Genomic DNA, 19,524 nt, shown 5'->3' with positions numbered 1-19,524 from the left:
ACCACATTCACCCCAACGTTCGAAGGACAGTCTTCTTCCTTTCGTGCAAAACCTAGAGGAGCAGCCAGAGGCTCGTCTAGGCGCCCCTCAAAGGGAAGGGGATTCAAAGGTGGTCGTGGTCAGGGAGGCAAGACCTCAGGACGGCAGTCCAAGTGAAACGATACCGGTAGGAGGGAGACTGATGAAATTTTGGGATCGCTGGACCTTCGATCCCTGGGCCCAAAGCCTACTCAAGAATGGACTGGGTTGGAGCTGGTACAGCACTCCACCCCCGTGCCTTCGGTTTTTCCAACACTCCACCCCCGTTTTGGAGGAGTACATTCAAGAACTGTTGGCGAAAAAGGTGATCCGAAAGGTGAAGTCCATCAAATTCCAAGGGAGGCTGTTTTGTGTTCCCAAGAAAGACTCGGAAAAGCTCAGAGTCATTCTGGACTTGTCGCCACTCAACAAGTTCATAGTGAATTGCAAATTCAAGATGCTAACACTGCGACACATAAGGACCTTACTGCCCAAGAGGGCATACTCAGTCTCTATAGACTTGTCAGACGCCTATTGGCACATTCCAATCAGCCGTCGACTCTCCCCCTACCTAGGGTTCAGGCTACAACGGAGACTGTACGCCTTCAGAGCCATGCCATTCGGGCTAAACATAGCCCCAAGGATTTTCACGAAGCTTGCGAGCGCAGCTCTCAAACAATTACGCCTAAAGGGAATTCAGGTAGTAGCCTACCTGGACGACTGGTTGGTGTGGGCAGCATCCGAGACCGAATGCTTGCAAGCTTCCAGTCAGGTGATCCAGTTCCTAGAGTACCTAGGCTTCAAGATCAACAGAAAAAAGTCTCGACTTTCTCCATCCCAAAAGTTCCAGTGGCTAAGATCCACTGGGACCTTTTGTCACACAGTTTCTCCATCCCGACGAAGAAAAGGAAGGAGATAGCGGGCTCTGTCAAGAGACTTCTAGATTCCGAAAGGATATCAAGACGCGAACAGGAGAGGGTACTAGGCTCTCTCCAGTTTGCTTCAGTGACAGACCCAGTGCTAAGAGCACAGCTAAAGGATGCAACCGGAGTTTGGAGAAGGTATGCATCAAACGCGCGAAGAGACCTGAGAAGACCAGTGCCGCCTCGGCTACGTACTCTTCTCAGACCTTGGTCCCAAGCCAGACATCTAAAGAAGTCGGTTCTTCTTCAGCCCCCTCCCCCGTCGATGACGATTCACTCAGACGCCTCAAAGGAGGGATGGGGAGGTCACTCTCATCGGAAAAAAGTCCAGGGGACTTGGTCCAAGCTATTCAGCACCTTTCATATAAACTTTCTAGAAGCTATGGCAGTGCTCCTTACCTTAAAGAAAGTCTCCCCACGTCACTCGATCCACATAAGATTGGTGATGGACAGCGAGGTGGTTGTGAGATGCTTGAATCGACAAGGGTCGAGGTCACCACCTCTCAACCAAGTGATGTTAGCCATTTTCCGATTGGCGGAAAAGAAGAAGTGGTACCTGTCGGCAGTTCACCTTCAAGGAGTCCGCAATGTGACAGCGGACGCTCTATCCAGGTTCACACCGATAGAGTCGGAATGGTCCTTAGACGCAGGATCATTTTCCTTCATTCTGAATCAAGTCCCAGAACTGCAAATAGACCTCTTTGCGACGAAAGACAACAAGAAGTTGCCCCTGTACGTGTCCCCGTACGAGGACCCCTTAGCGGAAGCAGTGGACGCAATGTCCCTCGACTGGAACAGATGGTCCAGGATTTATCTGTTCCCTCCTCACAACCTTCTGTTGAGGGTCCTCAACAAACTGAGATCCTTCAAGGGGGTAGCGGCAATAGTGGCCCACAAGTGGCCGAACAGTATGTGGTTCCCCTTGGCGCTGGAACTACAGATGAAGTTCGTGCCGCTACCACATCCAGTTCTGACCCAGCGAGTCCAGAAGTCGACTGTCTGCGCTTCATTACAGAAAACCCGGACCCTGCAGCTCATGATTTTCTCGCCCTTGCGGTGAGAAAGCGTTTCGGGATTTCTAAAGCCAGCATAGACTTCCTAGAGGAATATAAGTGCAAATCAACTAGAAGGCAATATGAGTCATCTTGGAGAAAATGGGTGGCCTTTGTAAAGGCAAAGAATCCGCAGGGGATCTCAACAGACTTCTGCTTATCTTTCTTCATCCACCTCCATGGCCAAGGGTTGGCAGCTAACACGATTTCAGTGTGTAAATCTGCTTTGATGAGACCCATTTTATTTGCCTTCCAGATCGACCTAGGTAACGAGATCTTTAATAAAGTTCCGAAAGCCTGCGCTAGGCTCAGACCTTCAGCACCTCCAAAGCCCATCTCATGGTCTTTAGACAAAGTTCTTCATTTCGCCTCCCTGTTGAGCAATGAAGAATGTGCGTTAAAGGATTTGACGCAAAAAGTTATTTTCCTATTTGCACTCGCGTCCGGGGCCAGGGTTAGTGAGATCGTAGCCCTTTCGAGAGAGGCAGGTCGTGTTCAGTTCCTGGATGGGGGGGAGCTGAACCTGTTTCCGGATCCTACGTTTCTCGCCAAGAATGAGTTACCCACCAACAGGTGGGGTCCCTGGAGAATCTGCCCTCTGAAAGAAGATGCATCTCTATGTCCAGTAGAATGCCTAAAGGTCTATCTTCGTAGAACTTCAGACTTCAAGGGTGGTCAACTATTCAGGGGAGAAACATCAGGCTCAAATTTATCTCTGAATCAACTCAGAGCGAAAATCACATATTTTATTCGCAGAGCGGATCCTGACAGTACACCCGCAGGTCACGATCCGAGGAAAGTTGCCTCATCCCTAAATTTCTTTAATTGTATGGATTTTGAACATCTCCGTTCATACACGGGCTGGAAGTCTTCCAGGGTGTTCTTTCGCCACTATGCGAAGCAAGTAGAGGAACTTAAGAGATCTGTGGTAGCAGTGGGTCGTGTAGTTAACCCTACTGTTTAACTCTGCGAGGAACAGTGGTCTTAATTGGGACGATTAAGTCCAGGGTGAGTGTGTAGGTACATACTGTACTACAAACTAAATGAGGGCACCAAGTGCCCATATAGACTGTTCCTTCTTTCAAAGGTGAACCTAGCATAAGTTCAGACATGTGTGCCGAGCGTTTCTAACGCTAATGCAATTGATTTGTAATACAGACTTTTATGACTTGATACCTTGGTATCTTATTAAAGTGGTGTTTAATGGTTTTTCTTTCAGATAAACAAGTTCTGTTTACTATCATACTTATGCTTAAAGTTTTGGGTTATCCTCTTTTATATATATATATATATATATATATATATATATTTGTTGTTAACCTGTCTGTTTATTATCTGTCAATAAACTTGTTCTTGAGAACCTTGCGTCTCTTTCACCTGTGTCAATTTATTGGTATAATTGAGCATTTTAATTCTATGTATCTTATCTGGGATAATTCTGATAGAATTGTTCTGTTATGCAAGCTATGTTGCATTGGTTTATGTAGTCCCCTAATGGGAGGACTCCGTCCCATAAAGGGACGAGGGCGGTTTTATTAGTTTCTTCCTATGCGGATATAAACCTTTGTCCAATACAAGTATTGTGCGGATTACTGGTCAATAAATATTGACGCAGTGGTTCTATACAAACTATGCTTCACTTAATATAGGACGAGACCACTATATTAGCTTGCCTGGTATTCATACATAGATATATGTACTCTTCGAGACTTTCCAGAGTCTAGTAGGACTCTTCCCTGTAGGGGGCAGGAAACTCTAACATAGTTTATAGTTAGTTGAAAAGATGTATAACGGTAACATCTTAGGTCTCTAGGTCTAGTCGACCGGGAAAAAATTACCTCCGGGGAGTACGGCACGTTCTGAGAATCCACAGATACAGTAATGCTCTGGTACACTTCCTCAGGACGACATGGCTTGAGCCCAAAAAACAGATTTTGAGCGAAGCGAAAAATCTATTTTTGGGTGAGATGGCCATGTCGTCCTGATGGACCCGCCCATGCCTTTCTAAGAAAGGGCTGTAGGACCCCTCCCTACAGACAGTATCTGTAGCACCTCGTGTATGCTACAAGGAATACAGATGGCGCCAGGATTGGCGCCAGGCACGCATACGAATCGGGGGATAGGGAAGCCTTGGGAGCGGCTCCCCCTTTTTCTTTCCCGAATTCGTATCTCGTCAATCACCTCCTACGAGACGAAATCTCTGTCCAGGTCGTAGATTGCCATGTGACGTGTCTAGAATACGTCCTCTGATATGTCGCGATATCCCTTTCACGAGGGATACTCACTCCAGGAGTTAGAATTCTGGTACCTTAAGGTAAATTCTCTGGGAATATCGCCGTAGTTGTAATATACCCTAGGAAGCTACCCTATAGGAACTTCCATCAGGACGACATGGCCATCTCACCCAAAAATAGATTTTTCGCTTCGCTCAAAATCCGTTATATATATATATATATATATATATATATATATATATATATATATATATATATATATATATATATATATATATATATATATATACATATATATATATATATATAAACATATATAAATAAATATATATACATATATATATATATATATATATATATATATATATATATATATATATATATATATATATATATATATATATATACATATATATATAAATATATATGCATATGTATATATATATGTATATATATATATATATATATATATATATATATATATATATATATATATATATATATATATATATATATATATATATATATATGTTTGTGTGTATATGAGTATATATAGACTATAACAATTATAAACAAATTATTCTGCTAAAGCAAATGTCGGGCAGAACATCAGTATCAAGAGCCCTCGCGTTTATCATCCAATAATTGGTAAACAAAAGAGATACAATATACACCAATTCTCATAAGAAAATTCAATCAACAATTTGAATTTGATTATAAACAGAAAATTAAATTTGCTTTCCTATCTATTTTGTGCCAGCAAATCTGAATGAAAATGGCTAAACTTAAAAATTCCAGTAATATATTTTACCATCTTTCACTGTAAAGCAAAACTGGGATAATACTTAGATATTCGGAGAGAGAATAAAACCCATTATATTATATTAGAAATTGACAGAGGCACAAACAGATGTCTTTCCTAAAAGATTCCTATCATCCTTTCCCTTTTCTTGTGATTTCCTGAAATAATAAAAAAGAATATTCCTAAAATAATGAAATAGAATATTCCTATAATAATGAAATAGAATATTCTTAAAATAATGAAAAGTATATTCCTGTGATAATGAAAAAGAGTATTCCCAAAATAATGAAAAAGAATATTCCCAAAATAATGAAAAAGAATATTCCCAAAATAATGAAAAAGAATATTCCCAAAATAATAAAGAAGAATATTCCCAAAATAAGGAAAAAGAATATTCCCAAAATGAGGAAAAAGAATATTCCTAAAATACTGAAAAAGAATATTCCTAAAATGATGAAAAAGAATATTCCTAAAATAATGAAATAGAATATTCCTATAATAATGAAATAGAATATTCTTAAAATAATGAAAAGTATATTCCTATAATAATGAAAAAGAATATTCCCAAAATAATGAAAAAGAATATTCCTAAAATAATGAGAAAGAATATTCCCAAAATAATGAAAAAGAATATTCCCAAAATAATGAAAAAGAATATTCCCAAAATAATAAAGAAGAATATTCCCAAAATAAGGAAAAAGAATATTCCCAAAATGAGGAAAAAGAATATTCCTAAAATAAGCAGAAAGTATATTCCTAAAATAAGGAAAAAGAATATTCCTAAAATAATGAAAAAGCAATTTCCTAAAATAATGAAAAAGTAATTTCCCAAAATAATGAAAAAGAATATTCCTGAAATAACGAAATAGAATATTTCTAAAACAATGAAAAAGAATATTTCCAAAATGATTAAAAAGTATATTCCTAAAATAACCAAAAAGAATATTTCTAAAATAATGAAAAAGAACATTCCTAAAATACTGAAAGTGATACAAAAGAGAATGTTCTTAAAATGCTGAGAGAACATCGAAGAATAATGCATAAAGAAGAATGTATAATAACAAAACGAAATTCAATGTAATATAAGAAATCTGTATAACTTTAAAACTGTGGGACTTAAAAGCTAATGATATAAAATCAAAGAAAAGGAGTAACAGTACACTGAGATGTTACTTGCCTTTGAGAGTAACAGCCAACCTTTGAACCTTTCATTCGACCACCTTTAAAGGGTTGTGATGGCCAATGGGGCAACGTCCCTGACTGGTGATAGCTGGACTGGAGTTCAAGTCCTGCTCAAACTTGTTAGTTTCTTTGGTCGCTGTAACCTCAACATCCTTGTGCGCTAAGGATGGGGGTTTGGGGGAGCCTCTAAGTGTATCTGCTGAGTTATCAGCAGCCATTTCCTGACCCTCCTTGGTCCTAGTTAGGGTGCTGTTCATATGTATATTGGTCAGTCTCTAAGGCATTGTCCTGCTCGATAGGGCAATGTCACTGTCCATTGCCTCTGCCATTCATGAGTGACCTCTAAACCTTTCAAACTTACGTAAAATATCCCTGTTTGTACGGAAGAAGCCACCTGATTCCATTTGGAATTGTTGTATAAGTAAACACACACCACCAGACACTCTCTCCGGGACAGATGATGGACAGACGTGGCAAAAAAGGGAGGTAATCATTCAGTTTTGTCAAGGAATCAATTATTCAGGCGACGGTGAGTGCTGTTAGATGTTCGCCAACATTAATTATTTTTGTGGCGATCTAACTTTGTGGGAGAAAAAGCTTCTCTCTCTCTCTCTCTCTCTCTCTCTCTCTCTCTCTCTCTCTCTCTCTCTCTCTCTCTCTCTCTCTCTCTCTCTCTATATATATATATATATATATATATATATATATATATATATGCATATATACAAATATATATACATATATATATATATATATATATATATATATACATATATATATATATATATATATATATATATATATATATATATATATATATATATATATATATATATATATATATATATATTTATATTATATATATATATATATATATATATATATATATATATATATATATATATATATATATATATATATATGTTAGCTCTGGTATATATAACAAGAACAAATGCAGCCGTTTCTATTCCACAGCATGACAAAGGCCTCAGACACAGCCTTATTCATGTCTGGGGTTTGGCCCGCTTTCATCATCACGCTGGCCATTACGGATTGGTGATGGTGGGAGAGTTTAGTGTCATCGATCAAAACAAACCAATCTAGTATGGGTGGCCGTGAATAGTAAAGCTTTGTTGATCATAGCGATACACAAATCCTTTCACCCCGTGAAGGTATTCTCACTCCTGGTTTAAATAAGAGAATACTCATTTCACGAAGGCAGCTTAATTTATATATTAAAGAGGCAAACAGATAACAACTAATATAACGTCGGTCAATGACGTAGCTTTATTGTTTTAAAATAATGTCTTCATTAGCAAGACATGAAATGTGTCTGTAAATAATATCATATTTTCTTGTGCAATTTGACAACTCAAATGAAATAATAATCAGACAAGAAGTATAATTTTCTACCTATTAGCAACCCCTGGCATATTTTTAGTTTCTTCAACTCTATGGTATAATAAATGTTAGGTTCCCTTGCTACATGATATATAAAGTAACTGAAATTTGGGGTATCAAGTTGTTCAGATCTGTAATCAAATCGATGAAAACAATTTCTAAATGAAAACGTGGGATCAAAAGTGTCAGATTTTGATTCTGAAGTTCATAAAGACAACACAAATATTTTCATAACGATAAAATCATCGTAATGAAAAAACCTTTGGAAACAAAATCATATAAACATATAAGAACAAATAAGTGAATCCTTGTAGATATAATTATAAATAATATATACACCAACGATGAAAACACGAATTATATAGGGAAATAAAATCTCTATAATGCATGGGTAAGATAATTTTCACCAGAAAACTAAATTAATATCATTACTTCCTTGCTACCGTTATTATATTATCCTTATCATTATCATCACTGGCATAAAAACGTCTTGTATCAGGAAATTCTGGTCCCAAATTCCACTATTCTTATTTACGCTGAGTTTGAATGCACACACACACACACACACACACACACACACACACACACACACACACACACAAACACACACACAAAAAAAAAAAAAAAAAAAAAAAAAAAAAAAAAAAGAGAGAGATTACCACAAACAAATTAAAGCACAATTTTTCGTCCATTATTCACTTCGAACACATTATTCCCTTTAAAACAAAAGAACCTCCGTGGGGAGAACAATGTCAGTATTAATCCAGTGTAACTAATTGTTTATCATTTCAGAAATCATAATGTGAGGATCTGGATATGACAACTCGATTACTGCGCGCAATTTTGAAAAACGGCCAATTCGTTCACGTAAAGAATAATGGTATCTGTAGCTCGGTTCTTTCTGTAGGATTCTTTGCTTGTGATAACTGCGTTACATCATGATTGAAATTACTAGCTGGTATTTTATTTGATTATTGAAAATGAAATCTATTTAATACAACCTAACAATAATTTAGAAGATTAGAGTATAATCCTCTAATCCCATAAGTTGAAGTTTAGCTGCAACCAGTTAAGTAAATCAGCTGATTGGTATAAATAAGTAGCATCGCTACAATGGACAGCTTTAACAAATGATTTTGTAATGGATTGGAATTATGAATTTGGGCCCACAAGGCCATTCAGCTCCCACATGCTGTATGTAGGAAAACTACGCAGTTGCAGTTAAAAGTAGAAGCCTATCGGTTGGACACTGAGATGGAAGTTAAGATACGAGTACGGACATATAATCCAAAGCTAAAAAAGGACATTGTACAGATCTTTAAGTAATGCATACATTGCACCGCTAGAGGAGAACCAACGACACTACCCTCCTAAGAAGTCAAATGATTTTGGAGCAGTCCTTAAGATTACCGCTACAAGCTGGATTTTGTTGAGACAAAATATTCTCCTCTATGTTAATAGCAATAAACTAATATCCAATAGATTTAGTAGATTTAAGAACAAAGCCCTTATAAGGATATTGGGAGATGAATGGCAGTACAGGATTAGAAATGAAACTATAATAAAGATTACTCAATTGCCATACGTAGATGATATCATGATGAGGAGTAGATGGAGATGGTTTGGGCATGTTCTTCGTACTCCCCAAGAGAAATTAGTTCACCAAACGTTCAGCTGGGATCCACAAGGCAATAGAACAGTTGGAAGACCCAGGCCTACATGGCTGAGGACTATGAAGCGCTAAGTAGGAGATGATGAATGGAGAAGTATTGAATTAAAAGCTCAAGACAGAGACGACCTGTGAAATCTAACCGAGGCCCTTTGCGTCAATAGGCGTATGAGGGGATAATGATGATGATGATTTTAATAGCATACACCTTGCCACTTGGGAAAAGGCGAGCAGCATGACCCTTGTATTCACTGAAAGACTTTTTCTAATACTCAAGAAACATATTTTGTGAGGTCAACATTCAAGGAACGTGGTGGATACCTCATGGATTTTTAACCAATCAATATACATCAGGTTTTTATTTCTATTGCAAAGTTAAGGGATCCTCCATTTAACTACGAAAGTAAAAGCAATAATTGTAAATGTATAATGATTGCGCGACTGTCAAAGTAATACAAATAAAACACACACACACACACTCTCCCTCTCTCTCTCTCTCTCTCTCTCTCTCTCTCTCTCTCTCTCTCTCTCTCTCTCTCTCTCTCTCTCTGAAATAGGCAAATTACACAGTAATTCCCAACAACATTTTTTAAGCAAGTGAGCCAATCCCTTAATGAAACTCATGCCGGTAATCTATGTTAGGGTAAGACACTTTCTAACATCATAGATGAAAAGTAACAATAAAATTAATATAAAAACTATGCCTCTACTACTACTTTTACTACTAATAATAATAACACCAATATTAATAATCTAATAATATTAATGATTTTCATTGGGTAAAAATACATGAATGATAATTAACAATATATTTGGGTTAAATCCAATATACCACGAATAACAAACTTGATCTCACCTTGCTTATCCCTACATATCATTATTACTCGAACTTTACATAAGCTGATGTATATCTGATAAGGAGAGCATCAATGAATGGCATATAAATCCAAACCTCTTTCCTTGAAAATCATACGCAACTGAATCTGAACTCCTAGCGACCAAGTATCCCTTATCCTAATTTCATCCTTTCAAACGTAAATCTTTCGTTCTCTAAAAGGAAGCTCAAACGTCCATACCAATAGCAGTGTTAACTGCCGTTTCCTTTGAGGCAGCGAGGTTTTTAGAACACAGAATGAAGGATATTCTATCGTCGCAAAGAATCTAGCAAAATTAGCCCCCCCCCCCACACACACACATACTGTATATATATATATATATATATATATATATATATATATATATATATATATATATATATATATATATATATATATATAAATATATATACATATATATATATATATATATATATATATATATATATATATATATATATATATATATATATATATACATATATATATATATATATATATATATATATATATATATATATATATATATATATATGTATATATATATATATATATATATATATATATATATATATATATATATATATATATATATATATATATATATATATATATATACACATGTGTGTGCGTGTGAGTGTTTGCGATCGTATGTATCAAAGTGGTGGGCATTTTCTTCAATTAAGTAACAATATCGTAATTGAAATAGAATCAATGAGGTTAAAGTCAGTAAAAAAGAAAAAAAGAAAAAAAAAGCCTCCAAACGTCTACTTTTCTCTTTCGAACAAACAAACAAATCAAGCCCCAATTTTTCATTGAGGTTACGCACTCAGACGCTACATATGCCGACGCGTCGGCTGGGAAAATTTTCCTGACAATTGAAGAAACCTGTTATTACACTGCCTTGAGGGGAGAAAAAGGAGCGGTAGGCTGGAAAATAGAGAGAAATGTAAAGGAAGAGACAGGTTTGAAATTCTTATGCATAAATTGAATTCCTTACTACATTGCAATATTGGTGTTTTCCACTTTTTTCTTTTCTCGCACTGCAGGATTAACACACAAGTTAATCTTTTAACTTACAAAGACACAAACTCCTCGAATTTAACAACGAAATCTTTAGGCCTAAGCAGATGCCTCCAGGAAGAGATTGTAGATAACAGGAATTGGAGTATGAAGGATCATTCTAAGCCACCATTAAAACCTCATTACGCCTTGGCAGCTGATAGTATTAGGACAGATTAAAGAAGATTTTAGTATAATCTCCCATTAAGTATTCTTTCTCTCTAATCTAAGAGTACAATGTCTATTCAAGATGCGTTCTTCACGAATGGGAAGGAAACCAGTTCTGGCACATTTCAGGGAAATAATCCAACAAAGTGAGGAAAATTTCGTTTCATCACCAACAAAAAAATAGATTCTTTAGACACTTATCTAATATTTCTCATATATCTTTCTTGATTCCCTGCACTAGTATCTCTCTCTCTCTCTCTCTCTCTCTCTCTCTCTCTCTCTCTCTCTCTCTCTCTCTCTCTCTCTCTCTCGGTTTGTTAAATTAAATGGTCTTTTTATATATCGTTACCTATTTTTTTTCCAATAACAAAAGCGACCAAAAAATCGACAATAATGACATCAGTAATGTCCAATACCTTGAAAAACTAAAGTAAAACCAATACGAAAAACAAACATAATTTTGTTGTTCAAAACACGACATTATTGATAATATGTAAGGTGATATATTTAAGGTATCTTTTTCCAATTCGGGTATTTCGAAAGTATAAAAGTGGTGAGCAAATGGAATATAGAGGATGATTCTAATCTATTATCAAAATCAAAATATCATGACATTGCAATTGTGTTCATTAAGACACCATGAACTACATGGTTGAAACTTACAATAAATTAGAAAGAGTAAAATTTATATTCTTTATCTCTATAAATAATTCCCTCTCCCCATCATTATCATTCAAGTTTTACTTATATTACAAGCCTCTTCTTTCTACTATTTTTTTTTTTTTTTTTTTTTCAAACAGATTACTACTTTTTTCATGGATAATTTTATTTGGGATTTTACATTCTCTTAGGATCTTCGAGAGACAGCAACTTATGAATGCTGCATAGAATTTCAGCTTGTTTTCTTCCAGAGAGAGAGAGAGAGCGAGAGAGAGAGAGAGAGAGAGAGAGAGAGAGAGAGAGAGAGAATCCAAAAAGAAAACGAGATTAAACAAGAAGGGAAATCTGATAACGATAAAAACAGGCAGATCCAATCGCCACAGTACGTGGTGTTATAAAAACCGTAGCTTTATTTCGATTTATTTTTCTTTCTTCAGTAAACTATGTGTGTGAGTTTCCAGCATTGCATGAACCTTCCATACTTCGTACATGTTGTGTGTACAGAAAAGAGAACACAGTTGCGCTTGAGCCTTTATCTTGAGACCCAGTCCCTCGAAATAAAAGGAATTCGCATCTAAATGGCAAAGAAGAATTCCACCTGCATCAACAAAAGATGCTCCCATCATTGACGGCTTCTGAGAGCCTCGATATCTTTGTTGCAAACAGTTTTTAGCTCCTTCGAGAAATATATTGAATATTTTGTTCTAGTTTTTTTTTTTTTCTTTACAGCATTTTTGGAATTCAGGAAGACTGTGGCTAAATCTATTCACTACATTGGAGTTTTGACAACGCACAATTTAGCATGATTCAGTAGCTACCCATAGAGAATACTATAATTATCTTTTCAAACAGAAACAAATAAGAGGAGAAAGAAAGAATATTACTCTCATTTCATGCAAATTACTTGGGGCATACTAAACAAATCATATAAATAATCATATTTCCTTAATATGATACCTGCCATTGATCCTCAGGACATTAAGGCACTATTACCTATGTTTTAGCTATCTGGCAAAATGCAGAAGGCTGTATTTTCTTACGCATTTGCTGTTTCTGTATTACATTCAGCAGTAAAACAAGTACTCAAAATAATTTGGTGACGGATGATGGAATACAGTACATGTGTGTTACGATTTTGCTATTAAAGCAAAGAGTGTATATGGTGATGTTTGTGATAGCGAGTGCTTTCAGACTTGTGAAGATAGGAATAGAGTAGAAAATTTAAAAATAACTAATAATCAAGATATTCCCTACACTGTTGGGGAGAGGGTGAAAAATGATAAATCCACTTAATGCAAATAGACTTAGAGGGAAAGAGTAGGCCTACATAGGACTAGCTTTCGCTGATGAAATGCTCCTGAAAATAAGTAATTATAAAAGTACTTGAGGAAGATCATATCGTTGAAAATAATTTCTTAGAAAGATGATCTTAGATGATAAAGTTGTCCACTAATATCAAGAAGTACACTTTATCTATAAATAAAAGCTGAATCTGTGTGAAATTAATAAAGAGATGAAGGATTCAGGATGAGACCATCAGTCTAATAAAGAAAACTTAACTTACATCTTAGAGTGAAGTTGGATGTATGTGAGTTATGTGGCATAAAGGCATAATCAATTTTAACGCCAAACCATAACTACTTATATATATATATATATATATATATATATATATATATATATATATATATATATATATATATATATATATATATATGTGTGTGTGTGTGTGTGTGTGTGTGTGTATTCATCATATGGGTTTTAAAGGTTTAAAGGCCGCTCATGAATGGCAGAGGGAAGGGAAAGTGACATCGCCCTCTCAAGCATGACGATGCCATAGAAACTGACCATAGATACATATGATCAGCCCCCAAGCCCCTTGTCCACCCAAGCTAGGACAATGGAGGGCCAGACAACGAGTGCGGAAAACTCAGCAGATAGGCCTATAGGCTCTCCAAACACAATCCTAAGCTCACAAGGATGGCAAGGTTGCAGCGCCAAAGGAACTCACGAACTTGAGCGTGACTCGAACCCAATCTGGCGATCGTCAGGCAAGGACGTTACCCATTAGGCCACCACAACCCTAGCCAAATAAGTTAACACACATTAACCCTTTGAACGCCATCGGAAGTATTCTAAGTTAAGATATTTCGACTCCCTTTGGCGGCATTGGTGGTAATTTACGTCTAGTTATTACCGGTCTCTTACTTTTAAATACTCATGTGTAAAAGTTTTACAAAATGTGTGAAATAATCTATCAATATAAAGGAGTTTTATTCAGTTATACAATAAAAACACCGTGAAGTCCTAACTTCAATAGTTTTTGCCATAAGGTTAGTAACGAAGTCTTAACAAACATCTCCATCAAATAAGAAAACAAAGGAACAAAAAAGCCTCGTTGGGAAGAGAACTCACCCTTTCCCAAGTATTAACAAGAAAAACTATAGTGTATAAAGAACAGGTAATCCTGACCCCACAAAACGGTAAACCTCCCTACAACTGTCTGTTACCTCAGTGCTAAGCCTTTCACCCACACTACATTCTCTCATTTCTCTTTTGTTGTTGGGTGTTGGAGAAGCGTTACGATTAATTAAACCTCTCCTAAACAACATACAGAACCCACCTCCCCTTTTCTCCTACCCGTTACGTAATAATTCATTGACAACATAGTTCATGTCATCAATTTCTTAACTATTATTTAACCTTACATAATTGTCTCAGTAGAAAGTCCTCTTGTTCACCAAATATCACCTACAACGCCGCCAAAAGGTAGTATAATGAAGAAAGATCATCAAATCCTCAACAACTAGAGATGATAATTGTGTTTACATACCATTACGGATGAAAATTCTCGCCACACAAAGAGAGAGAGAGAGAGAGAGAGAGAGAGAGAGAGAGAGAGAGAGAGAGAGAAAAGAGAGAGAGAGAGAGAGAGAGAGAGAGAGAGAGAGAGAGAGAGAGAGAGAGAATATTTCACCCCTTTGTAATTATACTTAAATATATATAAACACTCGCAGACAGATGGGTGAAGGAAACACTTGCCATCATATATTACCGTAAACTGAAATCTACATATAGAAATCTGCCTTTTCCACTGATACACACATACTAAACTTCCACAAAGGAATTCACATCCATTTATGTAAAAGATTATCTCAAAATAACTAAAATGACACCAGCAAACCAAAACTTTCTTTTCAGATAAATCCTACAGCGTATAGAACAAGGTATCATTATACGCCAGGAAACACTTAATTTATTTTTCTTTACTATACAACTCACCTTAATTACCAATAATATTTATCATAATAAGCGGATTCATTACAATACATTTCAAGAAAAAGATACCATTAAATACACTTAGAAATTCATTGGTCATATAACATTAATTCTAATTATATACAGATTAACAATTCCACCAAACTCAATTGACTTTAATAATATGTATAAATATAATCATCATTCAATGAACTGTTGCTTACATTTCTCCTATACATTTGACGGTACATATATATGCCAGTATGTTAGTTTCTGCGCACATGTAATTGTGTCTATGCTTGCATGAGTCAAGGTATTGGATATAAACAATGAAGCTGGATCCAGTATAACAAACATATTTCCATTCCCCTTTAGAATTAGTAAATATAAACATTTGTATTCCCAAAAATAATTATGAAATACTGCGAACACAGCTGAATCAAGACTTACAAAATTTAACAATCTTATCCTTATATTTTAGTACCTGTTCGTTCAACGATGGTTGTGTACCAACCATGTGTCACACGATCGTACATAGTTCATTTTTTACTACTACCTCTCCAGATTCAGGGCACCTATTTAACATGATCAGTATGTCATTTTTAGAGGTGGAGCCATGTACCAACCGTGTGTCACATGATCGTACGTAGTTCATTTTGTGCTTGTATCTTTGCTCTCCCCTCGCACTTGAAAGAACCTGAAAAAACATGTCTGTTTTTTCTCAATGGTAACGGTGTTGGTTTTGAACATGAAAATTCTTGTTGCCTTGAACTTTTGTATATAAAGGAGAGTGTTCTATAATAAACTCACTTAGTTGCTTTCAACCTGCCTTTGAGTCACAACCTTCTCTCCTACCCCGTCACATTGGTGACCCCGGAGTGACTCGCTCCTCCCGCCTCCCCCCCCCTTTACCGTTACTATGACGCCGTCAACGCATACCTTCTGCAGCAGTACTCACCGTTGCCAGCCGCCCGTAAAGCAAAGTTTTTTCAGCTCTCTCAACAACCGTTGGGGGACCAAAGGGCTTCGCTCACCCTCGGGAAAATGACCAGTATCGCTCGCCTGCAACCTGCCGCAGACGGCTCTGCTCGTGAGGTGAACCTACTTCCTGCCCTTTGGGTAAGCCGTTTACCCAAACCTGTACGCGCTGCCATACCCGATGTCGATAGTTTACCCATAAAGGACTTGATGACCAAAGCCGACGCCCTTATGGACAGCCACTTCATGACCTTCAAAACCTCCATTAACGCCTCCACCCGTGAAGAAGAGGACACCTATTCAACTTCAACTGAAGCTGACGTGAATGCCGTAGGACACACACGCCTATGAATGCCATAGGACATACACGCCTATGAACGCCGTAGGCCTATGAATGCCGTAGGACACACACGCCTATGAATGCCGTAGGCCTATGAATGCCATAGGACGCACACGCCTATGAATGCCGTAGGACGTACACGCCTATGAATGCTATAGGACACGCCTATGAATGCCGTAGGACACACACGCCTATGAATACCGTAGGACACACTCGCCTACCCCGTGACGAGCCTGAGCAGCAACAAAGCCACCCATCATCCACCACTTGCTCGCATCCCAACCAACGACTTCTACAGCCACTCACTGCCACTAATCGGCGCAGTTTTTACTACTACCTCTCCAGATTCAGGGCACCTATTAAACATGATCAGTATGTAATTTTTAGAGGTGGAGCCATGTACCAACCGTGTGTCACATGATCGTACGTAGTTCATTTTGTGCTTGTATCTTCGCTCTCCCCTCGCACTTGAAAGAACCTGAAAAAACATGTCTGTTTTTTCTCAATGGTAACGGTGTTTATTTTGAACATGAAAATTCTTGTTGCCTTGAACTTTTGTATATAAAGGAGAGTGTTCTATAATAAACTCACTCAGTTGCTTTCAACCTGCCTTTGAGTCACAACCTTCTCTCGGCTCGTCAGAGTTGTTACATAATTTCTACAGTTATACCTATAGAATAATATTCCATTTTAGTTAAGTCTTTGGAATGATGTAGGAATTTCCAAAGTGATGCCGAAAGGGAATTATTCAAAATACCCTTTTTTAATATGAAGATAGTTGATATTTAAAAAACTTGAAAGGAAATTTAAAGAGAAAACGTTAAAAGGATAATTCTGTTTTCACTCGTTTGGCGTCAGACGACGATACCCTCGTGAATACTTCCAATTCCTATTGTTGTGAAACTAATTAATGCTTTTCCTATGAATATTCCAGCTGGATCTGTTCTAATATACTATTTATTAATATACTACGATAGTTTGCCGGAATAGAGTATATACTGTAGGTATAAATATATTGCCCATATATTTTAGAAGCACCCAAAATATTAAAATGGAAGGATTGCTTTCTTTACGACAATTCTAACAACGACACGTTTCTAAACATCAATTCCTTAAAAGTCATACTAATAATTCACTATATATTCTGGTCATTTGAAGACTTTTGTACTTGGAAATGTTACTGAAAATTTACTGCCCTTTCATGAAGTTCAAATCTAAACCAATTTCTATATATTGAAAACTTTTGTACTTGGTGGTTGAAAGGTAGATCTCTTGGGCAACCTTTCCTTTTTTGTCTTAATTATCTTAAAAATTAGAATTTTAAATGTTCAGTTTCAAATTTCGTACATCGGAAAAAGACTTTCTTTAAAAGTGACCTCCTTAACATAATAGTATATCTATTTTCAGGGGAATCATTTCACAAGGAGCTAACAAAATGACTTGTCATTCCAAAAGATACATTATGATATTACATAATACCTAAACCGACAAATTAACATAATTTCTTCAATAAAATGCTACTGAAGTCTATGAGAGCATCTAATATTTCTTTTTGAAGAAGAGATGTGATTAAAAATTTCGTACACAAAATTATAAAAAAATTCGAGCAATTTATTGTAACTTTATTTGTGAACAACACAAGTGTTATTCAAAAAAGTCTCTTTTATTGCAGAATATGATCAAAATCAATGCAACGTCTAACAGATATGTAGAAATCAAATGCCTATACATAATGGCAAACGAAATATTAAAAACTGGAGACATACATACCTTTTCTGAAATTATATGCTGATTCTAAAGGAATATAACCCCAAAACACAATGAGCACATAAATGTACCTAAGAAAATATGAGGCTTAGAAATAGGACTGCGTTTAATTAAAGGCATGAATACGTAGCTTGCAAGCAGAATATTAGTAAAACAACAGCGTACATCATAACTTTCAAAGGAAGAAGTCATTTGATAGCGCAGAATGGGAATTGAACTAATATCCAAGGGATTCGATTTATTATTATTATTATTATTATTATTATTATTATTATTATTATTATTATTATTTATAGTAGTAGTAGTAGTAGTAGTAGGAATTTTTTATTACCCTTATTATTATAACTAATCCCATTGTAAAGTAGTTTAACAATAACACTAATTCTAGACGGATTCTCACAGTAAAGGGTTAAAGGTGTCTGGTTCTAGTTCCAGTATTCCCTGTTTACTAGAACATCAGCAGGGCAAGCCCACTAACCACAGCAGTAACCTCCCCGGCAAGGGAAATACGTTACCACTGCACTAGCCAAAAAATCTATACTAAACGCAGTGAAAAGGGGCTGATAAGGGAGGACACCTGGTTTTAAACACGTTTTTATATAAATTGGTATTTACGAAATTGTATCCAAAATTATTCTAACCTTTGTTCCACACCACCACTGAGGTAATATTCATGGCGTGTTTTCTGCATTAAAGGTTTCCCCCAATCCTAAACATGTCCTATGCATCTTAGCTGGTCACTTAAGAAAAGGCGAGCAGAAGGAGCTTTGCGGTCACTGAAAGACTTTTTCTAATACTCAAGAAACATAACATATTTTGTGAGGTCAGCGTCCTAGGAACGTAATGGTCAACTCTTGGATTTTTTGGCCAATAAGTAAACATCAGGTTTTATTTTCATTGCAAAGTTAAAGGATTCTCCATTTAACTAAACAATTAAAAGCAATAATTGTAAATGTATAATGATTACGCGACTGTCAACGTAATACAAATAAAACATTCAATTTTCTCTCTCTCTCTCTCTCTCTCTCTCTCTCTCTCTCTCTCTCTCTCTCTCTCTCTCTCTCTCTCTCTCTCTCTCAGTGAAAAAGGCAAATTACTCAGTAATTCCCGACACCAATTCTTAAGCAAGTGAGAC

Source organism: Palaemon carinicauda, chromosome 6 (assembly GCF_036898095.1).
Source record: "Palaemon carinicauda isolate YSFRI2023 chromosome 6, ASM3689809v2, whole genome shotgun sequence".
Classification (NCBI taxonomy): Eukaryota; Metazoa; Arthropoda; class Malacostraca; order Decapoda; family Palaemonidae; genus Palaemon; species Palaemon carinicauda.
Note: the sequence above shows the minus strand (reverse complement) of the source record.